The 27,975-nt window shown below is 46.9% G+C and overlaps 1 protein-coding gene across 2 annotated transcripts in view; it reads left to right on the top strand.

Annotated features, from left to right (window-relative positions):
* LOC149462939 (cyclic GMP-AMP synthase-like) overlaps positions 1–27,975 on the top strand; it is an 87,807-nt gene that overhangs the window by 41,080 nt on the left and 18,752 nt on the right. The gene's annotated exons all lie outside the window — the stretch shown is intronic.

The following is a 27,975-nucleotide window of genomic DNA, read 5'->3' as shown; positions in this document are numbered from 1 at the left end:
TCTCTACCGCTAGACCAATAAGGGTCTCTTTGGGTAAGACGATGTCCTGATTGGACAGATTATGTATGTAAATGTACATCGGGGATTGATGTGTGTTGACTAGGGGCGTGTGTGTAATGTTCAGTCCCTCCCCCTGCATTTTATGGGAGAGGCATACTAATGCATCTGACCCCTTCAGTCTATGTCCCTTTTTAACTTGGATGGGGAGTATGAAATTATTTATGCCCTTAGGAATTGTAATCTTTTGGGCTACCTGGACTTCAACAGCATAAGGCATCTGTTGCTGGGATTTTAAAGCTAAGTCCAGATTTTGGTATTTTTCGGGGTCCCCCTTTAGTCGACTCCATAAACAGTCATTAATTAGGTCGACTTGTATTGCAAAGCGATGTAATACATCGTTGCCAAAATAAATTTTAGTTTGGGGATTATCCAAGACTAGGAACACATGGGTGGCTGTTTTGTTTCCTACAGTGACGTTTAAGAGACACCTAGCCATTGAATTGTGATCATCAGAGTCATCAAGGGAGTCTGAAATCCAATGACGCTGAGGTGTGGAGAAACGGATCATTTCCATTTCGGTCAGGTGTTTTATCAGCCCATGGCTTACAAAGCTGTGTTCCTGTCTCAAATCTAGTTTGGCATATTTTGACCTATTAAGACTATTTATCCGGATGGGGATGAACAAGTCGCTGTTAACCCTTTCAATGCCTGTCAAGAATTGGGTATGATCTCCCCCTTTTCTTGGTTTATCCTCCTGATGAAAAGATATCGTAAGGATGTCATCTTGGAGGGAAATATCTTTTATTTTATCTTGGGGAATTCTAAAAATGTGTTCCTCATCTATTCTGATAGGGTTATGGTCATCAGGTTTGATAACCGTTACATCAGGAAGTTGGCTGTTCCTGAAATGGATTTCTAATGATCCAGGCCTTTCTTCCACCAGGTGGCAGTGTTGTCGGGAATGGGGAGTTTTAAGTTTCCCATATTTAATCGGGGTATTTACCTGTGACCACAGTACTTGGTTCACACAGTCAACTATGGTGTTCAGCCTTTTTAGGAAGTCCATCCCAATTATCATGTGGTGCCGGGAGATGCTGGCAATGATGATGGGGTGTCTCAGTTCCTTATTACCCAGTTTCAGTTTAAGCCAGGCAGTACCCATGACTTGTAAAGGGTCTCCACCTACACCAATTAATGAGCTGTCAAAACTTTTAAGTCTCGGCTTGGTGGGCATGACATTCGCCACTTTGTCAAAATGTTCCTGTGACATGATGGTTGCTTGGGATCCAGTGTCTATTAAGCCGACAATAGAAAGATCACTGGCATCCTGCACCTGCACCGTGGCATAATATCTCCCATCAGATTCAGTCAGCTCACACATGAAATTAGTGTGGTTGAAGATCTGTGGGCCCTTCAATAACCTATGACTGGCTCTTATCTCACCGCATGTGGTGGACACATTACCCTTATCCTCCCTGGTGGGATTCTTGGACTGTCTCAAGACAGAAGCACAACTAGAAGTTGGTGCTCCGTCTGGCTTGTCAATCCTGATGACTTCCGATGTCGCGACTATATTAGGGGCAATAGATGGACACTGAAAAGCAGGAGAATCATTAATAACCAACAAATGGTCCCCCTTTGCCTGAGAACTAACTTCTCCATTAGTAGGCGTGTCAGGGACGGGGCACACATCTCCTGTCATTTGACTCAGTGTCCTTCCCTGTTGGTTTAAGGCTTGGTTGCCTGTTAATTCCGTGACCCTTGGTTGGTCACAGGAGCTGCTCCTAAAAAAGGATTGGATGGAAATTGAGTGACAAGCCTGTCCATTTGTTCAGCCATTTTGCTGACCTGTGCCTCTATTTGTCCAATACGCTCAGAGGAGTCATTCTGTTGATTCTCCCTTTTCCTATACTTGCGCTTGTATTTTGGACGAGACTGGTAATGAGACTCAGAGTCAGAACTACTGCTCTGGTCCCGATGCCATTGTTCTCTCTGAGGTTTTGGGGTCTCCCTGTTATTAAAAGGAGCCTGGGGTACTGTATCCCCCCTTTGAGCTTGAGGGTGTTCTTGGCGTGGAGGAAATCTTTGGAAGTCGGAGTTTTTATTAAAATTGGGATTCTTATTGTAATTATGGGGCCTGTTGAAATTGGGGTTCCCATAAAAATTCCCATGTTGGTTTTGGCGAGGATAATAGAACCTCTGAGGATACCATTGCCTCCTTTGATTCTCATCACTGTACTGACCCTTACCATACTTTTTATTCTTCTCACTTCCACTACCGTAGTTCCCTGGCTTTTGTCTATCCTTTCTCACCCACTGGTTTTGGGGTGCAAAGTTATGGACCTCCTTCACTTGCTGGGTTTGAGGTACAAATCTAGGGGAACCATTGGTTTTACCCCCACGGACTACTTCCGCATATGATTTCTTCTCTGCCTGCAAATTTGGATTTGGAGGGGAAACGGTAGTGGCTGCTACTATCTTGGGGCTATTTTTGGGTTCTCTTTTTATCCCGCCCTCACTGGACTGTTGGATCGAGAATAAATAGTCACTCTCTCTCACCAACCAATCAAGAGAGCATCCCTTTCTGTAATCCTTTGCAAGTCCCAATTTTATGTAAGCAGGTAATGCTTCATAGAATAGTGTCTTGAATTCTGGCTGGTTAGGATTGGGATCCTTTTCAGCCAGGAAATAGGCATTTCTGAGGACAGCCAGAAATTCTGCAGGGCTTTGGTGAGGACCACACTTTAAATTGTAGGCCGCAGCCTTGGCAGAGGTTACAGTTTTATAAGGCCCAAATTCCATGTGGCACTTATGTTTAACCTCTCTCCAGGACTGATTGGAATAGGCCCTCAAGGTCTCAAAGAATTGCCGGTATTTCTCTTCAAACACCCATGGCAACAATTCTATTTTGGTGTGGTCATCTCTAATGCCCAGAATCTCTAACGTCTGTTCATATGTTCTCATGTGTTTGGTGATCTCAAGGGACCCTTTCTTAGAAAACATAGGAACAGTGTCCTTCAGGAACTTAATGACCTTTGGGGTGTCATATCTCCTGAATGACCCCTGGGATTTCCCTTCCTGCCTATATGAAACCTCATATTTTTCTTCTGAGCGCTCTGGAGTATATCTTGAAAGCTTAGGAGGTGACCTATATTCTGACCCTGACTCACTATCAGATACTTCGCTGTGATGCGGGTATCTCCGCTCATCAGCCTCTGGCTTGACTGGGTTGGTCCGTCTTTGGACCCCAGAATTTATTTGGGCCGTCAACCTTATAATCTGCTCCTCCAGAGTTTTCTGCTCAGATTTTATCAAGGTAAGTTCTGACTGGTCATGCTTATCCCCTGGGTGAACTTTAATTTTAACAGGAGATAACCTCTCTGATCTGAAGTACTTCACCTCATCTTTTAAGTCCTGATACTTCTCTTGAAGTTGTTTTAATTCCTGAAAGTTTCTTTCATATAGGTCCTGAGCACTTCGAAAGTCTCCGACCAATCTATCATAATGTTTCTCGGATTCGTCTAAACGAACACCGGCATGACCAAGCTTCCCTTTCAAAGACTCAATGTCCTGATTTTTGCTTTCTAACAAGAGGCGGGCCTCTGACAACTCTTCCCTTAGAGTCCTGGTCTGCTGGGCAGCTCCAGCGGTCATGAACCATAACATGGACCAAGCTTCTAGGAGAAGTCTGTCACGGCTTCTATCACTTTCTGCTCCAGCAAATGCTATTAAAAACCCAACAACCTGGCCCTTTTGGTTGAACAGGTCCTCAAAGGTACTCATGGCCTGCTCTTTCTCTTCATCCACAAATTCATTATTGCTATCCCCCAAATTCAATCTCTTGCGGAGATAATTTATTACTTCATTTTCAACATACTTCTGCCAAGCACCGGCAGCTTTCCGAGCTGGCTTCATAACTTCCTGCTCAATGCCTTGAGCCGCCATATTTTCCTCGTTATGCTTGGAAGAGGTGGATCCGTGATTACTGGATGCCATTTTGATACAAAATATATGTTTGATAAAGTGTACAAATATACAATCACCAGTGCGTTTTGTGTTATGGTACGATTTCTATGGATCTCAGCAGTGCCTCCAAATTTATGTTGTGGTGGTTTATGTAAGGATATATATTATTTATAAAGGGCGTGTCCCTTTCCCTTAGATGAAATATTACAGTGCCTCCAGCCGTTAAAATACGGCAAATATTTAATAAACCAATAATTTGGACACTTTGATAATTTGATCACCACTTATTATTATACCTTGAATTCTTTTAGCCAATATGATTTCGTACCATACACACAAAATTTGCCTTATAATAGATAAATATAAAAATTTATTTATGTACAAAAATTATATATATATTAACACGAAACGCAAAAGACTGGTGATAAATGAATATTGGTACACACAATCAAAGATATAACCTACCAATGTAAGACACACTAATCAAGCTTCTAACTAATTACATCAATTACAATTTTTAAATGATATGATTATTTATTAAATTTATTAATAATTAATAATTTCGAATATCTCAAAGGTTATATTCTCGCACGCCGTGGCCATAGGATTGCAAGAAGTAAGCCCTTGATATGTGATACTCTGGTTATTAATATTCAATAAATTATGAAATATGGAAAAATTTATAATATGGCAATAAACAATTTTTTTAACAGTAACACAGTATCTGACTACAGATATCTAACTACCCAATATTGTTGTAATACACTAAGGTAATTTTATGATTCTACACAACAGAGAAAGTAATTAATACAAAATCAAATAAACATCTCACCACACCCGGAATTCAGACTAGGCAACTCTCCCGTGGACTTAGCTGGCAGTGGAACGCCTTTAGACTGATATATAGGGCAAGTGAAAGATTCTCAGTAGGGGAGAATGTAGGAAGTTATAAGATTAGAGGTTTAGGAATTGAGTTAAAGTTTTTAGGAAGTTTTAAAAGATGGAAGAGTAGTTATTCAGCAGATCTTCTTCAGATGTCAGGTCTTTCCATGAGGTTTTTATGAGGGATCTTTTTTCCTTAAAGCACATGGGCTTTTATATCCACTAGTCCATTGTTCTAAGATACCTTCCCACCAGGCTTCCTGATTGGCTAGTTGAGAAATGTGTGTACATAAGCTATTTCTCACCTGCCCGCCAGGTGGCGGTCATGTATCACAGAACAATGTGAGTATTTGAGATGACTCATACCTTGGGTGGAATCTTCAGGTAATTTCAGGAATAAAATATACGGCTCTATCCAGATATAGCAGTGATACCTATATTATTCTAAATAGGGACCATGGAATATAGGTGTATATTCGGTTATTCCTCCTTGAAGTACCATCCTGTTTGTTTCCTGATAAGACATGTAACTAATGCTAGTCTATAATACATCTTACTTCCCATCATCTCAATACTCAAATTAGTGATATATAGTTCCCATTGCTGAGTATTTAGTGGTGTTTAAAATCTATAACATCTTATTTATGATATGTTTTTGTAGTATATTTTTTGTCATGATATACAGTGAACTTTTAAACTTAAATGTCCTGAATTTCACCCCTTTGTTTCAGAATCAACATTTTCTCTGTGTAGGGAAAAAACTCTCTATTTGCATGGCCCTTGTATTGGGCTCATGGTAAACAATTGTTAATGCTTTCACCCTTGGTGAACAATAGTATATGGTAATAGTTTCAGAGGTCTGTTGGTTCATCACACTCTACAGGTTTTGGTTAAGCTTTCAACCAGTTGAGTTCCCGTCTCATTATTGTTGAAATGTTTAAAAGTCAAAGTCCTATCTGGCTATGTGTTTGACTTCTCTGTATGTGCATTCTTCTCAACCTCTATATACAAATAATCCTTGTTGACAGTTCAAACAGGCTTATTGTCTTGGAAAAGACTCACTTCCCCCATTCTCTATATTTCTTTAACTAGAATTCTTGATGGTTCAACCAAGACAAAGTTAACTCTTAGCATTCGGCTATGCTGAGCTGTTTGCCATATAATATTATGTCTTGATAAAAGTCATATTTTTGAGACATGATTCAAAAGCCCACAACAATACAGATCAAAAATAGCTACAAAAAATCAAGGGGAGTAGTTAAATTTGCTGTTTCTACCTGAATTCCAGGTTGGGGGAAGTACAGGTGCTGCAGTAATTGTGGGATGCCAATCAGGATTCGCAAGCCCATCCGTAAGCATACTATGGGCCTGTGTTTGAATTCTTGGTGGCTGCGGGACACTTGTCAGGAATGGACTCGCCAATCGTGGTGGGACTCACCTGCCTTGTGGGCTGCAGTACCAGGGCTAGCCAGCGGGTGCTCTCGGCAGCCAGAAGCTCACTCCTGCAATCAAGCCATCACCTGAGGCTGATTGCAGGAGGTGTATTTAAGGAATGGCCAGGCCTGCAGTCAGGGCCTTGGTGTATTGTTCCCATGAGCCCCTGTACCTGCATCCTGTCTGCTTCCTGCCTGGTCCTGACTCTGCTTGATCCTGACTCTGCCTGCACCGACCTCGGCTACTCCTGACCAATCTTCTGCCTACTTCTTGTACCTTGTCTGCACGATAGCTAACGACCCGGCCCGCCTGACTATGTTGCTCTCCATATATATATGTATGTATGTGTGTATATGTGTGTGTGTGTATATATATATGTATATATATGTATATGTGTGTGTGTTAAGGTTTGGGTTTGTTGTACCTTGTACGTATATGTGATAGTTTTGGGTTTGGTTCGTTGCACTGCGTTTGTTTGTGTTGCCCTTAATAAATTATGTTGTTTTACACACTATACCTGAAGTCTGTGTTTCCCTGTGTCGGTCCACACACCTCTGGTCATACCCGGAGCCCTGACAACACTATTTGTGCTAGCCACCGCACCAGCTTGTACTGCACTCATGGGACTCACCAAGTCACCAAGTGATACTTCAATGCTGGTATTTATAAGACCAGGATGTACTAGGCCTCTGGTGCTCACCTGTTTGCCAAAAGGTAGAACGCTACTAGTACTGGCACTCTGCTGCATATGAGAATCATCATGCAATTGTAACATCTCAGCAACCTGGAAATGGGGAAGGGAACACCTGACCTTAGCAGGAACCTCTACTCCATCATCTGAATTATCTGTCAGGGTGCCGCTGATCTCTACAGGTTCATATTTTGAGCCTGATTTTGTCAGTGAGGCTTCCCTTCACTCTCATCTGACATGCTCAGAATCCTGTAGGCCTCTTCACTAGAGTACCTTTCACTGGACATTTTGGCCACTAAACCTAGTGCAACTCATGGGAAAAAGAGCACCTGGCTGTCAGACTGCTTGAACCGCTACAAAAAAAGTACCTGCTAGTGCTAGCAGAGATCAGGCCTGATCTTGCTAACCCTGCAATTTTGTGTGCAATGTATCAAGTGACAGTGATCTACTGACACTGAACTTGCTGGGGGAGTAGGGGGGGGGGTCTAAGTTTAGGGGCTAAAGGCAGGTGCTGGCAGGTGCCAGGGCTGATCCTGCAAACGCTGTGTTTTTGGGGACACAATACTATTGTGAATGCTGGTATAGTATTGATCCGTTCAGACACTATACTAGCAATGGAGGTTTATTGTATATGTGAGCATGTTCCTGGCAATTAAAGAGTTAAATGTGGTGATTTATGTAGTGGCAGGCAATGTGGCGCTATCTGGGAGGGACACTAACTGATGCAAACGCTATCCGAAGTTGCCTGTGACACTAATACAGTGATCAGTGAAAAAAAAATCTGTACACTGTACAAATGACACTGGTAACAGGGCAGTGAAGGGGTTAACTTGGGGGCAATCAGGGGATTAAATGTGATCTAGGTGTGCTTTTACTGTAAAAGTGTAGTGCTTTGACTCACATGGATATGCTTTTTTTTTTTCTCTCTGGAACGGAATGTGCTCCAGGGAGAGAAGATTGCATCATGTTCTGTGCCTGTGTAATGTAAACACAGGCACAGGCTGAGCTCTGGGTACAGCCAATCAGCAGGTCCAGGCCAAACATCATTGGCCTGAATCTGCTGAGTGATCTGTGCCGTACCAAATGACAGCATCGAGTGTGGATCACATATATATGGTAAAACTGCTATAGGACGGATGGAAACTTTGTGGAGGTGAAGCAGTGGATTATGGGTACCATGGTTCACGAAAAACTCACTTCCATACTAAATGATACGCACTCAAAATTTCTGAAAATATGGTCCACTTGGTTGGAACACAATCACAATATTGATCTTGATCACTCATTACACTATCTTTGACAAAGCAAGGCACATACAGTGGGGAAAATAATTATTTGACCCCCCCTGCAGATTTTGTAAGTTTGCCCATATACAAAGAAATGAATGGTCTATAATTTTTATCATAGGTATATTTTAACCGCCTGCCGCCCGCCATATAAGTTAATGACAGGTGCAAGGCGGTTCTCTCATTCTGGGAGGACGTCATACGACATCCTCCCACTCTAACCACGCGTGCGTGGCTCCGGGAGCGTGCAGCGCGGTGATCCGTGGTGTGCTGTGTCCTTCGGACACAGCGGATCACCGATCAATGGAAAAAGCCAAAAATGTCGCATGTAAATAGGGAAATGCCAGTTATTGACATTTCTCTCCTCACGAGCTGTCATGCTGACGGCTCGAGAGGGGAGGAGAGCCGGTAATCAGCATCCCTCATTGGGGACATGTACACTGATCATCAGGGCACTGATGATCAGTGTGCCCTGATGATCAGTATAGCCCCAGCAGTGCCACCTGTCAGTGGCTCATCAATGCCACATATCAGTGCCTACCAGTGCCTCTTATCAGTGCTGCCTATCAGTGCCACCTAACAGTGCCCATCAGTGCCTCATCAATGCCGCCTATCAGTGCCCATCAGTGCCGCCTAACAGTGCCAGTCAATGCCACCTAGCAGTGCCAGTCAGTGCTGCCTATCAGTGCAATATGAGTGCTGCCTTTCAGTGCCCATCAGTGATGCCTGTCAATGCCCATCAATGCCACCTACTAGTGCCTCCTCATCAGTGCAGCCTATCAGTGCCCATCACTGTAACCTCATCAGTGAAAAAGAGAAAAATCACTTATTTGCAAAATTTTATAACAAAGACTAAGAAAAAACTTGTTTTTTTTTGTTTGTTTTTTTTCAATTTTTCAGTTGTTTTTGGTTTGTTTAGCAAAAAATATAAAAACCCCAGAGGTGAATAAATACCACCAAAAGAAAGCTCTATCTGTCTCAAAAAATGACAAAAATGTCATATGGGTATAGTGTTGCATGACCGCGCAACTGTCATTCAAAGTGCGACATCGCTGAAAACTGGCCTAGGCAGGAAGGGGGTATAAGTGCCCTGTAGGCTAGTGGTTAAATGATAGAGACAGAATATCAACCATAATCCAGAAAAAAACACATGATACAAATGTTATAAATTGAGTTGCAGTTCAGTGAGTAAAATAAGTATTTGATTCCCTACCAACCAATAATAATTCTGGCTCCTACAGACAGATTAATTGTCCCCAAGCAAAACATGACCTAGTACTTGGAGAACCCTTGTTGACAAGCACAGGGGTAAGACATTTCTTGTAGTTGGTTACCAGGTTTGCACATGTATTAGGAGGGATTTTGGTCCACTCTTCTTTACAGATCTTCTGTAAATCCTTAAGGTTTCTTGGCTGTCGCTTGGCAAATCGAAGTTTCAGCTCCCTCCATATATTTTCCATAGGATTTAGGTCTGGAGACTGGCTAGGCTACCCCATGACCTTAATGTCCTTAATGTGCTTCTTCTTGAGCTACTCCTTTGTTGCCAGTAGGTTTTGGGTCATTGTCATGCTGGAAGACCCATTCATGACCCATCTTCAGTGTTCTGGCTGAGGGATGAAGGTTCTCACCCATATTTTACAATACTTGGCCCCTCAATCTGGCAAAGTTGGCCTATACCTTTTAGCAGAGAAACCGCCCCAAAGCATAATGTTTCTACCTCTGTGCTTGACTGTGGGGATGGTGTTCTTAGGGTCATAGTCAGCATTTTTCTTCCTCTAAGCACAGTGAGTCAAGTTAATGCCAAAGCGCATTTTGGTCTCATCTGACCACAGCACTTTGTACCAATCCTTCTCTGAATCATTTAGATGTTCATTGGCAAACTTCAGTTGGGCCTGTACATGTGCCTTCTTAAGGAGGGGGACCTTTGTAGCACTATAGGATTTCAATCCATGACAGCGTATTGTTACCATTGGTTTGTTTGGTGACTGTGGTCCCAACTGACTTGAGATCATTCAAAAGCTCCTACTGTGTAGTTCTGGGCTGATCCCTCACTTTTCTCATGATCATCCTTACCCCATGAGGTGAAATCTTGCATGGAGCTACAGATAGAGGGCGATTGATGTTTTTTTTTGTATTTCTTCCATTTTGTGAAGAATTGCTCCAACAGTTGTCTTTCTCACCAAGCTTCTTGCTGATGGACTTTGTAGCCCATTCCAGCCTTGTGCAGGTCTACAATCTTATCCCTGACATTTGACAGCTCTTTTGGTCTTGCCCATGATGGTGAGGTTTGAATGGAAGAAAGATTCTGTGAACAGATGTCTTCAATGCACATAACAAGTGGTCATTAGGAGCACCTTCTTAAATTGACAGGACTAATCTGTGTACCACATGAGCATATAGTCAGTCTGTGGGAGCCAAAATTATTGTTGGTTGGTAGGGGATTAAATACTTATTTTACTCACTGAATTGAAACTCCATTTATAACATTTGTATCATGAGGTTTTTTTTTTCTGGATCTTTGGTTGATATTCTGTTTCTATCATATAAAATACACCTATGATAAAAAAAATTATAAACACTTAATTTCTTTGTAAGTGGGCAAAATCAAAAACTGCAGGGAATCAAATAATTTTTTTGCCACTGTATGTAGTAGATGAGCCCAACCGGGGCCCCCCCCCCCCCATTACCCCTCTCCTCCTCATACAGATCCCTCCCTCCCTGCTACACTTTCCCTTTCTCTACTTCTCTCACTTCATTCTCCCTTTTCTTGGCTATTGAGCCTTCAGCCTTATCACCCCCATACCCTAAACAAAAAAACTTCCCTTTCCCTCCTACCTCTTAATGATCCATTTCCAATTCCCCTCATTCCTTTAGATGTGAACAATATAATTCCTGAGGACTGGTAACTGAACTCTCCAGCTCAGAAATCTACAATGAATTATTGCAGGGACTTCTTAAAGGATAAGTTCACCTTTTGGGAACATGTTCTATGTTCTACTCATTTTTAGGATTCCCACTCCCGGAGCCTCTGGCCTCTCCACCACATCTAGTGGGGGATCTTCTCCGCCTGCCCCACCCAGCCATGTCCTTCATTCACAAAGTTCTGTGAATGGAAAACTACAAGTATTGACAGTCTTTGCGGTTGTCGGCTTGTAGTTCTCAAACTACCACGGCGCTGATGAGCGCTGAGAGAGTTCATAGTATCTTCCTGTCAGTATGTTTTTCTCTGCCCGTACAAGCCGAGAGATACACTGACATGTCTGCAGGAGTCCTGCGTGGTACCAGCAAACTGCTGACCATAGGTGAAATGCTTTCTAAGTTAAAAAAAAAAAAAAAGGCACTTTTTTTTTTTTTTTTTTTACCTGCAAACATATGAGCATATATATATATATATATATATATATATATATATATATATATATATATATATATATATATATTATTTTTTTTTTTTTTTTTTTTTTTTTTATTTATTTTATTTTTTTTTAACTTGTCCTTTAAAATCAGTAGGTAGTAAAATGATATCCTCACCTAATCTCCCCCCCCCCTTTTTTTTTTTCCCAACCACCTCTGGAGTCATCCTGTTTAGTTAGCCACTAATAGATACACTTTATATTTCCAAATATGTAATTGGACTTAAGATCTGCACGTTACTGTAACACAATTGTTTACTAACCAAAAACCTTTCCTACATTTCAAAGCAAAAGTGGGGAGGGGGAAACCATGAACAGTTGTACAATGAACCCATTCATCTGCCATATCCCTTTGCCATACTTCTGCAAAAACTTGCAAAAATCTTATAACAATCTCTACATATCAAGTTCTTTTTGTAACAACTATTTGAATGCATTACAATGGTAGTGCAGTGTATTTGTATGAAAGAATAACAGTAGAGATGAGCGAATCGAAGTATCCGAAGTGGAATTCGAGTCGAATATCGGAAAAATTTCGATTCGTGCCGAATCCGAAAAACAGCCTAATTCGGACGCGCGAATCGAAATTTTTCCGAAAATGGCGGCTGACATGTGCGGCGACGGAGCGGGGATGTCGGGGAAGGCGCGCAGACAAGGCGCGCTGCCCCATAATGCATTCCTCAACGACATGTGATCGCATCAGCCAATCAGCAGCCAGCCAGCCAGCACTGTGTAATGGTCGAGGTATATATAGCGGCCATTTTGGAAATCTTCATTTGCCTGCAGTCATTGAACAGAGGCAGACCGCTCTGTACTAGGGACAGGGACAGAGTTAGGGCCACAGAAACGAGAATTGGGGACAGAGAGAAGTTACTTAGGGACAGAGAACCATTACTCAGGGACACAGACTTGTTAATGAGGGCCACAGAATCGTTATTTAGGGACAAAGAAACGCTAGTTAGGGCCACAGAATTCATACTCAGGGACAGACAGAATTGTTACTCAGTGCCAGAGAATTGTTACTTAGGGCCACAGAAACGTTATTAGGGCCACAGAATTTTTACTCAGGGACAGACAGAATTGTTACTGAGTGCCAGAGAATTGTTACTCAGGGACAGACAGAATTGTTACTGAGTGCCAGAGAATTCTTACTCAGGGCCACAGAATTCATTCTCAGGGACAGACAGAATTGTTACTCAGGGACAGACAGAATTGTTACTGAGTGCCAGAGAATTGTTACTCAGGGACAGACAGAATTGTTACTGAGTGCCAGAGAATTGTTACTCAGGGACAGACAGAATTGTTACTGAGTGCCAGAGAATTGTTACTCAGGGACAGACAGAATTGTTACTGAGTGCCAGAGAATTGTTACTCTCACAGACACAAAATTGTTACTTGCACAGACACAGAATTGTTACTTGCACAGACACACAATTGTTACTCAGGGCCACTGAATTCATACTCAGGGACAGACAGAATTGTTACTGAGTGCCAGAGAATTCTTACTCAGGGCCACAGAATTCATACTCAGGGACAGACAGAATTGTTACTCAGGGACAGACAGAATTGTTACTGAGTGCCAGAGAATTGTTACTCAGGGACAGACAGAATTGTTACTGAGTGCCAGAGAATTCTTACTCAGGGACAGACAGAATTGTTACTGAGTGCCAGAGAATTGTTACTCTCACAGACACAAAATTGTTACTTGCACAGACACAGAATTGTTACTCGCACAGAGACAGAATTGTTACTCAGGGCCACAGAATTCATACTCAGGGACAGACAGAATTGTTACTGAGTGCCAGAGAATTGTTACTCAGGGACAGACAGAATTGTTACTGAGTGCCAGAGAATTGTTACTCTCACAGACACAAAATTGTTACTTGCACAGACACAGAATTGTTACTTGCACAGACACACAATTGTTACTCAGGGCCACAGAATTCATACTCAGGGACAGACAGAATTGTTACTGAGTGCCAGAGAATTCTTACTCAGGGCCACAGAATTCATACTCAGGGACAGACAGAATTGTTACTCAGGGACAGACAGAATTGTTACTGAGTGCCAGAGAATTGTTACTCAGGGACAGACAGAATTGTTACTGAGTGCCAGAGAATTGTTACTCTCACAGACACAAAATTGTTACTTGCACAGACACAGAATTGTTACTTGCACAGACACACAATTGTTACTCAGGGCCACAGAATTCATACTCAGGGACAGACAGAATTGTTACTGAGTGCCAGAGAATTGTTACTCAGGGACAGACAGAATTGTTACTGAGTGCCAGAGAATTCTTACTCAGGGCCACAGAATTCATTCTCAGGGACAGACAGAATTGTTACTCAGGGACAGACAGAATTGTTACTGAGTGCCAGAGAATTGTTACTCAGGGACAGACAGAATTGTTACTGAGTGCCAGAGAATTGTTACTCAGGGACAGACAGAATTGTTACTGAGTGCCAGAGAATTGTTACTCAGGGACAGACAGAATTGTTACTGAGTGCCAGAGAATTGTTACTCTCACAGACACAAAATTGTTACTTGCACAGACACAGAATTGTTACTTGCACAGACACACAATTGTTACTCAGGGCCACAGAATTCATACTCAGGGACAGACAGAATTGTTACTGAGTGCCAGAGAATTCTTACTCAGGGCCACAGAATTCATACTCAGGGACAGACAGAATTGTTACTCAGGGACAGACAGAATTGTTACTGAGTGCCAGAGAATTGTTACTCAGGGACAGACAGAATTGTTACTGAGTGCCAGAGAATTCTTACTCAGGGACAGACAGAATTGTTACTGAGTGCCAGAGAATTGTTACTCTCACAGACACAAAATTGTTACTTGCACAGACACAGAATTGTTACTCGCACAGAGACAGAATTGTTACTCAGGGCCACAGAATTCATACTCAGGGACAGACAGAATTGTTACTGAGTGCCAGAGAATTGTTACTCAGGGACAGACAGAATTGTTACTGAGTGCCAGAGAATTGTTACTCTCACAGACACAAAATTGTTACTTGCACAGACACAGAATTGTTACTTGCACAGACACACAATTGTTACTCAGGGCCACAGAATTCATACTCAGGGACAGACAGAATTGTTACTGAGTGCCAGAGAATTCTTACTCAGGGCCACAGAATTCATACTCAGGGACAGACAGAATTGTTACTCAGGGACAGACAGAATTGTTACTGAGTGCCAGAGAATTGTTACTCAGGGACAGACAGAATTGTTACTGAGTGCCAGAGAATTGTTACTCTCACAGACACAAAATTGTTACTTGCACAGACACAGAATTGTTACTTGCACAGACACACAATTGTTACTCAGGGCCACAGAATTCATACTCAGGGACAGACAGAATTGTTACTGAGTGCCAGAGAATTGTTACTCAGGGACAGACAGAATTGTTACTGAGTGCCAGAGAATTGTTACTCTCACAGACACAAAATTGTTACTTGCACAGACACAGAATTGTTACTCGCACAGAGACAGAATTGTTACTCAGGGCCACAGAATTCATACTCAGGGACAGACAGAATTGTTACTGAGTGCCAGAGAATTGTTACTCAGGGAAGACAGAATTGTTACTGAGTGCCAGAGAATTGTTACTCAGGGACAGACAGAATTGTTACTGAGTGCCAGAGAATTGTTACTCTCACAGACACAAAATTGTTACTTGCACAGACACAGAATTGTTACTCGCACAGAGACAGAATTGTTACTCAGGGCCACAGAATTCATACTCAGGGACAGACAGAATTGTTACTGAGTGCCAGAGAATTGTTACTCAGGGACAGACAGAATTGTTACTGAGTGCCAGAGAATTGTTACTCTCACAGACACAAAATTGTTACTTGCACAGACACAGAATTGTTACTTGCACAGACACACAATTGTTACTGAGTGCCAGAGAATTGTTACTCAGGGACAGACAGAATTGTTACTGAGTGCCAGAGAATTGTTACTCAGGGACAGACAGAATTGTTACTGAGTGCCAGAGAATTGTTACTCAGGGACAGACAGAATTGTTACTGAGTGCCAGAGAATTGTTACTCGCACAGACACAAAATTGTTACTTGCACAGACACAAAATTGTTACTTGCACAGACACAGAATTGTTACTCGCGCAGACACAGAATTGTTACTCAGGGCCACAGAATTCATACTCAGGGACAGACAGAATTGTTACTGAGTGCCAGAGAATTGTTACTCAGGGACACCTAATCGTTGAATTAAATAGTATGTCAGACAACATGCAGAGGAGTGGCAGAGGAGGCAATGTTTTAGGAGCGAGCAGACGTGGCAGCAGAGGAAGGGGTCGAGGCAGCAGTATTCGCAGCCAGAGGCCAGTGCTCCCGGTGTCATCCAGCGGTCGTGTCTCCACCGACAACCCTGCCGTCATTGATTGGTTGGCTCGGTCGTCTTCCTCTTCCCAGGTCACCTCTGACACCTACAGCCAACGGTCGGTGGGTACGTCAGACACAACCGTTAGTTGGCATGGCCCGGGACCAAGCCCACTGAAATCACGTGTCCTCTACCTGCCCCTGTCCTTTGCTGTTCCCTCACCAAGCGAAGTATCGCATGCTGTGGGCTCAGCCCCACTGTACAGTGAGGAAGAGCTAACAGAGGGCGGTCAGGAACGGGGGGAGACATCGGCCTTTTCAGCAGCCAAGCGAACAAGTACTGGCGAGGAGAGTGGCTCGGTAGCCGGTCTAGAGACAGGTCTGTCTCCTGACCCAGACGCAGCCGAGGGGGCTAGTAGTGAGGCGGAGACCCTACTTGATGATGAGGAGGTTGATCGCACTTGGCAGCCTCGTCGTCATCAGGCAATTTCTTCCGCATCATCAGGAGAAGAGGGTGGCAGCTTGGCAGCGAGCAAAACAGTCGGTGGGTTGCCCAGGAGACAGCAGCAGGGTCGCATCAGTGTCAGTGGAGCCAAACGTCCACGGAGTAGAGCACCAGCTCCACTGCAGCCTACCACCACGGCCAGTAGTGGTGCCGGTGCGCACGGAGGAAGTAGCAGTCAGCCAGTGAAGAGTAGCGGGGGCAAAGTTTCCTACTCGGTGGTGTGGCAATTTTTCCTCAAGCCGCCCGAGGAAGTAAATGTAGCCGTATGTCGACTATGTGGCCAGAAATGCAAGCGTGGCCAGGGGGCCCATGTTGGGACTACAGCGTTGCGTCAGCATATGCAGCGTCACCATTCGGTGGCCTGGGAAAACCGTGATAAACATACGGCGGTTCTGCCTGCCCCAGCCCCCGCTCCATCACCCGCTCCGTTACTTGCTCCGTCACCCGACGTCGTCAATCGCCCTCTATCAGCCAGTCAAGGCTCCAACACCTCTGCTGAGGGGAGTTGTCGCTCATTGGCATCTTCCGCTCGTTCAGATGCTCCTTCTCCTGCTACTCCTCTTCTCGGATTCCGTCAACAGTCTTTCTTGGAATCCGTATCCAAGAGACAACAGTTTGCGAGCACGCACCCGACGGTGCAAAAGCTGAACGTCCTCCTGTCCAAGTTGCTGGTGCTGCAGTCCCTCCCTTTCCAACTGGTGGACTCAGCACCTTTCCGAGAAATGATGGCTTGTGCCGCGCCGCGGTGGAGAGTGCCAAGCCGTCATTTCTTTGCCCAAAAGGCAGTGCCAGCCCTGCATTCACATGTAGAAGAGATGGTGGGCCAGTCTTTGAGCATGTCGGTCTCTGCCAAAGTGCACGGCAGCGCCGACGTGTGGAGCTGTAACTACGGTCAGGGACAGTACATGTCATTTACGGCCCACTGGGTGAACGTGGTGCCGGCACAGCCGCACCAGCAACTTGGACAGGTCACGACGCTTTTGCCTCCACGTTTGCACGTCCTTGGTCCAGCAAGCATGTCCGCCTCTACCACCTCTTTTTCCGCCGTGTCCTCAGCCGCCACCCCCGTGCCAAGTCCCATTACCCGACCGGCATATCACATGTGCAGGGCGCAACGGTGTCACGCTGTGCTGCACCTGGTATGCCTTGGCGAACGTAGTCACACAGGGGAGGAACTGCTGAGTGTAATGAACAGAGAAATCGACAGATGGCTGTCTCCGCGCAAACTAAAAATCGGAACCATGTTGACTGACAACGGAAAGAACATGGTGTCTGCTCTGCGTCAAGGAAGGTTGTGCCATGCGCCATGCATGGCTCACGTGTTCAATCTGGTTGTCAAGCGGTTCCTAAAATCCACCATCCCACTGCAAGACATCCTTAAAATGTCACGTAAACTGTGCATGCATTTCAGCCATTCCTACACCGCAAAGAACACCCTCATTGAGCTGCAGCGGCAGAACGGAATTCCACAGCATCGCCTGATCTGCGACGTTGCAACAAGGTGGAATTCAACCCTACACATGTTAGACCGCCTTTACGAGCAGCGAAAGGCCATCACCGATTTCCTGATGTTACAAGCGGATAAAGGTACTCCCCTGTGTAACTTAGATGTCAGCCATTGGCAGCTCATGCGTGACACCTGCCGCTTGCTCAGGCCCTTTGAGGAGGCCACGCTATTCGTGAGTCGGCAGGACTATGGGATGAACGACGTCATTCCTCTGTTGCACGTCCTGGAACAAATGCTGTTAACAATGGCTGGTCAGGGTGCGGTAGACGTGGCGCACAGATCTCAACGCCACATGACCCCTGTGGGGGCAGGACAGGAAGAAGAGGAGGAGGTAGAGGAGGACATTTGTGCTCAGGAATTATTGAGTGAAATGGGTGGTTTTTCCACTCAGCGGACAGGAGTGGAGGAGCAGGAGCATCTGGTAGAGGAGGAGGAGGAGGAGACAGAGGACCCAGACGCACCGTGGCAGTATGCTGTGGAGATGGAGGCAGGGAGTCCCTCGCATTCCTTGGCACAAATGGCCCATAGCATGCTCGGTTGCTTGCGTAGCGACAGCCGAATAATAACCATCAGACAGAGGGATGACTTTTGGCTGTCCACCTTGTTGGACCCTCGCTACCGGTCCAAAATGGTGGCCTTTTTCACACCTGCTGAGAGGGAGGCCAAAATTACGTACTATAAAAACCACCTATGTAGTCAGTTGGTCTCTGCCTTTGTGCGCCATCGTCCATCCTCAGACACTGTGGGCCCTGTGCGCTCGCGTTCCGCTGGCATGGCAGCAGGGGAGGGGTGGGGTGGTAGGAGCAGTGGCAGCTCCACCAGCAGCGGCTGCCTCAGTCTGCAGTCGATGATGAGTAGCTTTCTTCACCAGCGCAGTGAGGAAACTACTAACCAGCCGCAGCAGCAGCAGCAGCATCAGGTGGACCTGGAGCAGGAGCTCAAACAACAGGCTTGGGCCTACTTGGACAGCACCCTGCCAACCGAGGTAGACAATCCCCTTGACTACTGGGCAACGAAACTTGACCTTTGGCCCCAACTAGCTGAATTTGCCCTTGAAAGGCTGTCATGCCCGGCCAGTAGCGTGGCATCGGAGCGCGTGTTTAGTGCGGCAGGAGGTATTGTAACTCCGCGGAGGACACGACTGTCCACCCAAAGTGTGGAGAGACTCACGTTTGTGAAAATGAATCAGGCGTGGATTAGTCTGGATTTCAAACCACCAGTTCCTGACACAACTGACTAAATCCGCCATGAATCATGCCTCAAACATGTGCCACTTTCAGGTCTCCTCACACTGCTGGTGTGTTGAATTTTTTGACATAGGGTGCTGGCAGATTACGGGCCTCCTATAGCTGCTGCCAGGCCCCTAATCTGCCATAGGCCCCTATATACCACCTCCTCCTGCTGCTGCCAGGTCCAGAGTCTCTCATGGGTCCCTGTACGGCCTCCCATTGCTGCTGTCTCCATCGCCACACTCTGCTGCCATGTGCCACTTTCAGGTCTCTTCACACTGCTGGTGTGTTAAATTTTTTGACATAGGGTGCAGGCAGATTACGGGCCTCACATAGCTGCTGCCAGGCCCCTAATCTGCCATGGGCCCCTATATACCACCTCCTCCTGCTGCTGCCAGGTCCAGAGTCTCTCATGGGTCCCTGTACGGCCTCCCATTGCTGCTGTCTCCATCGCCACACTCTGCTGCCATGTGCCACTTTCAGGTCTCTTCACACTGCTGGTGTGTTAAATTTTTTGACATAGGGTGCTGCAAGATAACGGGCCTCACATAGCTGCTGCCAGGCCCCTAATCAGCCATGGGCCCCTATACCGCCTCCTCCTGCTGCTGCCAGGTCCAGAGTCTCTCATGCCATGTGCCACTTTCAGGTCTCTTCACACTGCTGGTGTGTTTAATTTTTTGACATAGGGTGCAGGCAGATTACGGGCCTCACATAGCTGCTGCCAGGCCCCTAATCTGCCATGGGCCCCTATATACCGCCTCCTCATGCTGCTGCCAAGTCCAGAGTCTGTCATGGTCCCTGTACGGCCTCCCATTGCTGCTGTCTCCATCGCCACACTCTGCTGCCATGTGCCACTTTCAGGTCTCTTCACACTGCTGGTGTGTTAAATTTTTTGACATAGGGTGCAGGCAGATTACGGGCCTCACATAGCTGCTGCCAGGCCCCTAATCTGCCATAGGCCCCTATATACCGCCTCCTCATGCTGCTGCCAAGTCCAGAGTCTGTCATGGTCCCTGTACGGCCTCCCATTGCTGCTGTCTCCATCGCCACACTCTGCTGCCATGTGCCACTTTCAGGTCTCTTCACACTGCTGGTGTGTTAAATTTTTTGACATAGGGTGCAGGCAGATTACGGGCCTCACATAGCTGCTGCCAGGCCCCTAATCTGCCATGGGCCCCTATATACCGCCTCCTCATGCTGCTGCCAAGTCCAGAGTCTGTCATGGTCCCTGTACGGCCTCCCATTGCTGCTGTCTCCATCGCCACACTCTGCCATGTGCCACTTTCAGGTCTCTTCACACTGCTGGTGTGTTTAATTTTTTGACATAGGGTGCAGGCAGATTACGGGCCTCACATAGCTGCTGCCAGGCCCCTAATCTGCCATGGGCCCCTATATACCGCCTCCTCATGCTGCTGCCAAGTCCAGAGTCTGTCATGGTCCCTGTACGGCCTCCCATTGCTGCTGTCTCCATCGCCACACTCTGCTGCCATGTGCCACTTTCAGGTCTCTTCACACTGCTGGTGTGTTAAATTTTTTGACATAGGGTGCAGGCAGATTACGGGCCTCACATAGCTGCTGCCAGGCCCCTAATCTGCCATGGGCCCCTATATACCACCTCCTCCTGCTGCTGCCAGGTCCAGAGTCTCTCATGGGTCCCTGTACGGCCTCCCATTGCTGCTGTCTCCATCGCCACACTCTGCTGCCATGTGCCACTTTCAGGTCTCTTCACACTGCTGGTGTGTTAAATTTTTTGACATAGGGTGCTGCAAGATAACGGGCCTCACATAGCTGCTGCCAGGCCCCTAATCAGCCATGGGCCCCTATACCGCCTCCTCCTGCTGCTGCCAGGTCCAGAGTCTCTCATGCCATGTGCCACTTTCAGGTCTCTTCACACTGCTGGTGTGTTTAATTTTTTGACATAGGGTGCAGGCAGATTACGGGCCTCACATAGCTGCTGCCAGGCCCCTAATCTGCCATGGGCCCCTATATACCGCCTCCTCATGCTGCTGCCAAGTCCAGAGTCTGTCATGGTCCCTGTACGGCCTCCCATTGCTGCTGTCTCCATCGCCACACTCTGCTGCCATGTGCCACTTTCAGGTCTCTTCACACTGCTGGTGTGTTTAATTTTTTGACATAGGGTGCAGGCAGATTACGGGCCTCACATAGCTGCTGCCAGGCCCCTAATCTGCCATGGGCCCCTATATACCGCCTCCTCATGCTGCTGCCAAGTCCAGAGTCTGTCATGGTCCCTGTACGGCCTCCCATTGCTGCTGTCTCCATCGCCACACTCTGCTGCCATGTGCCACTTTCAGGTCTCTTCACACTGCTGGTGTGTTAAATTTTTTGACATAGGGTGCAGGCAGATTACGGGCCTCACATAGCTGCTGCCAGGCCCCTAATCTGCCATGGGCCCCTATATACCGCCTCCTCATGCTGCTGCCAAGTCCAGAGTCTGTCATGGTCCCTGTACGGCCTCCCATTGCTGCTGTCTCCATCGCCACACTCTGCCATGTGCCACTTTCAGGTCTCTTCACACTGCTGGTGTGTTTAATTTTTTGACATAGGGTGCAGGCAGATTACGGGCCTCACATAGCTGCTGCCAGGCCCCTAATCTGCCATGGGCCCCTATATACCGCCTCCTCATGCTGCTGCCAAGTCCAGAGTCTGTCATGGTCCCTGTACGGCCTCCCATTGCTGCTGTCTCCATCGCCACACTCTGCTGCCATGTGCCACTTTCAGGTCTCTTCACACTGCTGGTGTGTTAAATTTTTTGACATAGGGTGCAGGCAGATTACGGGCCTCACATAGCTGCTGCCAGGCCCCTAATCTGCCATGGGCCCCTATATACCACCTCCTCCTGCTGCTGCCAGGTCCAGAGTCTGTCATGGTCCCTGTACGGCCTCCCATTGCTGCTGTCTCCATCGCCACACTCTGCTGCCATGTGCCACTTTCAGGTCTCTTCACACTGCTGGTGTGTTAAATTTTTTGACATAGGGTGCAGGCAGATTACGGGCCTCACATAGCTGCTGCCAGGCCCCTAATCTGCCATGGGCCCCTATATACCGCCTCCTCATGCTGCTGCCAAGTCCAGAGTCTGTCATGGTCCCTGTACGGCCTCCCATTGCTGCTGTCTCCATCGCCACACTCTGCCATGTGCCACTTTCAGGTCTCCTCACACACTGCTGGTGTGTTGAATTTTTTGACATAGGGTGCTGGCAGATTACGGGCCTCCTATAGCTGCTGCCAGGCCCCTAATCTGCCGTAGGCCCCTATATACCGCCTCCTCATGCTGCTGCCAGGTCCAGAGTCTCTCATGGGTCCCTGTACGGCCTCCCATTGCTGCTGTCTCCATCGCCACACTCTGCCATGTGCCACTTTCAGGTCTCCTCACACTGCTGGTGTGTTCCATTTTTTGTCATAGGGTGCTGGCAGATTATGGGCCTCCCATAACTGCTGCCAGGCCCCTAATCTGCCATGGGCCCCTATACCGACTCCTCATGCTGTGACGTTGCAACAAGGTGGAATTCAACCCTACATATGTTAGACCGCCTTTACGAACAGCAAAAGGCCATCACAGATTTCCTGATGTTAAAAGCAGATAAAGGTACTCCCTGTGTAACTTAGATGTCAGCCATTGGCAGCTCATGCGTGACACCTGCGCTTGCTCAGGCCCTTTGAGGAGGCCACGCTATTCGTGAGTCGGCAGGACTATGGGATGAACGACGTCATTCCTCTGTTGCACGTCCTGGAACAAATGCTGTTAACAATGGCTGGTCAGGGTGCGGTAGACGTGGCGCACAGATCTCAACGCCACATGGCCCCTGTGGGGGCAGGACTGGAAGAAGAGGAGGAGGTAGAGGAGGACATTGGTGCTCAGGAATTATTGAGTGAAATGGGTGGTTTTTCCACTCAGCGGACAGGAGTGGAGGAGCAGGAGCATCTGGTAGAGGAGGAGGAAGAGGAGACAGAGGACCTAGACGCACCGTGGCAGTATGCTGTGGAGATGGAGGCAGGGAGTCCCTCGCATTCCTTGGCACAAATGGCCCATAGCATGCTCGGTTGCTTGCGTAGCGACAGCCGAATAATAACCATCAGACAGAGGGATGACTTTTGGCTGTCCACCTTGTTGGACCCTCGCTACCGTTCAAAAATGGTGGCCTTTTTCACACCTGCTGAGAGGGAGGCCAAAATAACGTACTATAAAAACCACCTATGTAGTCAGCTGGTCTCTGCCTGTCTGCGCCAACGTCCATCCTCAGACACTGTGGGCCCTGTGCGCTCGTGTTCCGCTGCCATGGCAGCAGGGGAGGGGTGGGGTGGTAGGAGCAGTGGCAGCTCCACCAGCAGCGGCTGCCTCAGTCTGCAGTCGATGATGAGTAGCTTTCTTCACCAGCGCAGTGAGGAAACTACTAACCAGCCGCAGCAGCAGCAGCAGCATCAGGTGGACCTGGAGCAGGACCTCAAACAACAGGCTTAGGCCTACTTGGACAGCACCCTGCCAACCGAGGTAGACAATCCCCTTGACTACTGGGCAACGAAACTTGACCTTTGGCCCCAACTAGCTGAATTTGCCCTTGAAAGGCTGTCATGCCCGGCCAGTAGCGTGGCATCGGAGCGCGTGTTTAGTGCGGCAGGAGGTATTGCAACTCCGCGGAGGACACGACTGTCCACCCAAAGTGTGGAGAGACTCACGTTTGTGAAAATGAATCAGGCGTGGATTAGTCTGGATTTCAAACCACCAGTTCCTGACACAACTGACTAAATCCGCCATGAATCATGCCCCAAACATGTGCCACTTTCAGGTCTCCTCACACTGCTGGTGTGTTCCATTTTTTGTCATAGGGTGCTGGCAGATTACGGGCCTCCCATAGCTGCTGCCAGGCCCCTAATCTGCCATGGGCCCCTATACCGCCTCCTCATGCTGCTGCCAAGTCCAGAGTCTCTCATGGGTCCCTGTACGGCCTCCCATTGCTGCTGCCTCCATCGCCACACTCTGCCATGTGCCACTTTCAGGTCTCCTCACACTGCTGGTGTGTTCCATTTTTTGTCATAGGGTGCTGGCAGATTACGGGCCTCCCATAGCTGCTGCCAGGCCCCTAATCTGCCATGGGCCCCTATACCGCCTCCTCATGCTGCTGCCAGGTCCAGAGTCTCTCATGGGTCCCTGTACGGCCTCCCATTGCTGCTGTCTCCATCGCCACACTCTGCCATGTGCCACTTTCAGGTCTCCTCACACTGCTGGTGGGTTCCATTTTTTGTCATAGGGTGCTGGCAGATTACGGGCCTCCCATAGCTGCTGCCAGGCCCGTAATCTGCCATGGGCCCCCGTACCGACTCCTCATGCTGCTGCCAGGCCCGTAATCTGTCATGGGCCACTGTTGTCGCTTGTTGGCATATTCCGCTCGTTCAGATGCTCCTTCTCCTGCTACTCCTCTTCACGGATTCCGTCAGCAGTCTTTCTTGGAATCCGTTTCCAAGAGACAACAGTTTGCGAGCACGCACCCGACGGTGCAGAAGCTGAACGTCCTCCTGTCCAAGTTGCTGCTGCCAGGCTCGTAATCTGTCATGCGCCCCTGTACCGCCTCCTCATGCTGCTGCCAGGTCCAGAGTGTGTCATGGGCCCCCGTACCGACTCCTCATGCTGCTGCCAGGCCCGTAATCTGTCATGGGCCCCTGTACCGCCTCCCCATGCTGCTGCCAGGTCCAGAGTGTGTCATGGGTCCCTGTACGGCCTCCCATTGCTGCTGCCAGGCCCGTAATCTGCCATGGGCCCCTGTACCGACTCCTCATGCTGCTGCCAGGCCCGTAATCTGTCATGGGCCCCTGTACCGCCTCCTCATGCTGCTGCCAGGTCCAGAGTGTGTCATGGGTCCCTGTACGGCCTCCCATTGCTGCTGTCTCTATCGCCACACTCTGCCATGTGCCACTTTCAGGTCTCCTCACACTGCTGGTGGTTTCCATTTTTGTCATAGGGTGCTGTATGGCCTCCCATTGCTGCTGCCTCCACCGCCACACTGTGGCTCCACACTCTGGTTTTGGCCCCGTGACTGCCCAAATGAGTGAAGTGTGCGGTGATTCTAAGATCGACGGCACTCATCTGCATGTCATACTGACTGACAGTATTATTTCTCTTCCCCAGCAGACTCCAAGGGCATTTAAATTAAAGGTACAGTGTTCTGCACTAATATTAAGTCTCTCTGAAGCCTAGAAACACCCTTTTTTAAGTTAAATTCACAGCGAATTTATTCGACTCGAATCGAATATTGTCCACGAATTCGCCGAATCAGTCGAATCGAATTTTTCATTTCTTCGCTCATCTCTAAATAACAGCTGTGAGATATATTTTTTTTGTTGGTGGATATCCTAAAGATTGATGTAGTTTTTATAACTGTTTGTGAGTTTCTGGGGAATATATTGCGGAATTATTTTTACAATTTGATATATTAACGCAGAAGCATGGCCAAAACTCTTTTGGCCATACTTCTCCTCTTGTGGGTCCCTGGTGTGCACTTAGTTCTACACTCCTGTGACCCAGAATCCGCCAACAGTAGGCAAAAGTCACAGAGCCAGTTCAGGCTCTGCAAGGATCCTAACAAATAATGTGTTGGGACCTGCCCAGAAGCATGACTGGCAGCTGACTCTGCCTCTCAGTGTGGCGATGAGAGTCTGAGACAGCCACTCCTACCCCTTCCACAGTCCAGTGTTCCAGTGAGCACTGGAGGGGCAGAGCACAGAGTGGTGGTCAGAGGGGATCCAAGATTTGAGTGACCAGTGGTCTTTGCTTGGTTCTCAATGTAGAGACAACAGGGGACAGTTGCAACCATCCCCTTTTTTTTTTTTTTTATTCCCACACTTCTTTTTTAATCTGGAGGTGGTAAAAACAACTTCCCCATTGTTAAGGCTGGATTGGAAGTCCACCAAGCTGCAGAGGTCTTGGGTGAAGAGCATAGGGAGGTTGAGAAAAGGAGTGTTTGTTCCAGACCAGCAGGATGTTATGTTGCAGAAATACCTATGTACCTTTTTATAAGAGGCTTTAGGGTTAAAGTGGTGGATAAATGTGCAACCTGTGGTGTGATGTACCACCTAGTCATCCACCTGAGATTATGCTCTGCATGAAAGATTTAGCGCAAAATTGGAAAATGTAATACTCCCATAAGTGAACAAATTTCAGGCACATGTCTGGATTCCTGATAGTTTTTAGTAAAAACTAATACTTTTCAAGGGGACACTGCTGTAAGACTACAGAATCGGCTCAATAATGGAATGATTCTGTCTTACCTGTCCATGTCGATGGTCCCTACTTGGGTCCAAGCTTCACCCATCGCGGTGGACATACCCCCAGTGAGTTCTTCGTTCTGTAGGGATAGACAACAGCACTGGACCTCGATAGCACCCTGCGGTTGACTACATGTGTTGCATTCAATGCTGAGGTTAGAGACCAAGCAGGATTCAGTACCTGAAGCAACATTACAAACCTTCCCCACAGTGCAGGTCTGGGTATGCCTCCCAAGGTTTTACCAAGAGTGCACTGCTTCTATTGCTGTAATAGAAAGCAGTAAATAAATGGAGGAATTTGAAGTAAAATGGTAAACCAGCTCAGGTTAGAAGGATTTCTCCATTGGGGAGGCGAGGTCCATTATCTTAGGACACAAAGCAAAAAAATGAGGCATTGCAGAGTTTGGTATGGTTACAGAAGTACACCCAGGGTGTACGTCCGGCATTGCCAGTGTCCAATTACTGAAGGGCTAATGCACACATATTGTGGTGACAGATGGTTTACTGCATTGTAAAACATCTGTCACTGCAAGGACACAAAGGAAACAATTGTATCCTATGTCTCCCATTCACACTGCAATGCAAAAAAGGAAGTTGTGTGATGCACTTAAATGCGCACGACACCGCCCCCTACCGCAGCTGGGAATTGAGAGCTGCTGGAGCGGAACTGCTCCAGCAGCTCTGCATTACTGTATGAACCCAGCCTGAAGGTAGCAGCCTATAACCCAGGGTATATTACCTTTTCAGCCTGTGTCCTGTACTGTATGATTACTATAAAAGTTTTACTTTAAGGAGCCACAAGTCTCTTACCACTCTACTTCTTCCTGGGTCATCTTTTACTAGTTAAAAACAGTTGTCAATACTGATGTGTTGTCCAGTGAACAAGGAGAGGTAACATAGGAAGCTACACTGTTAAAGCAAAAAATAAGCTATCACTTGCCTGACAGTGCAGCAGAAGGCCTAAATAAAAAAATAAGTTCTTTTGGCAGGTAAAACAACAAACATACTGTATGTGTCCCTTCTGGTAAGCCTCCATTCACACTTGTGCAACTTCAAAATTGTGCGATTTTCATTGTGACTTTACAGTGTGACTCGATGCAACTTTGATACAACTTTGACATGGCTTTGATGTGACTTTGGTGCGACTTTAGCTTTGACCAAGGATAAGTGTTTGTGCTGTACAAAGTAGCACACAAGTTGCATGTATACCATTGAAGCACAACTTTGGAGTGTTTACATTGAAGTCTATGGCCCTCAAGTCACATGAAAGTCAGACCAAAGTAGTGCAGGAACTACTGTCAAGTCGCTGCAACTTGAAGTCATACAAATATGGTACTCATTGGGAAACATGGGGTGAGACTTGTCATGCGACTTAGGACTCCAAACTCACATGACAAGTTGCACAAGTGTGAATGGGCTC

This window comes from Staurois parvus, unplaced genomic scaffold (genome assembly GCF_062004578.1).
Source record: "Staurois parvus isolate SC_StPar_1 unplaced genomic scaffold, SC_StPar_1.0 ptg000165l, whole genome shotgun sequence".
Classification (NCBI taxonomy): domain Eukaryota; kingdom Metazoa; phylum Chordata; class Amphibia; order Anura; family Ranidae; genus Staurois; species Staurois parvus.
This window is presented reverse-complemented; position numbering and strand designations above follow the sequence as displayed.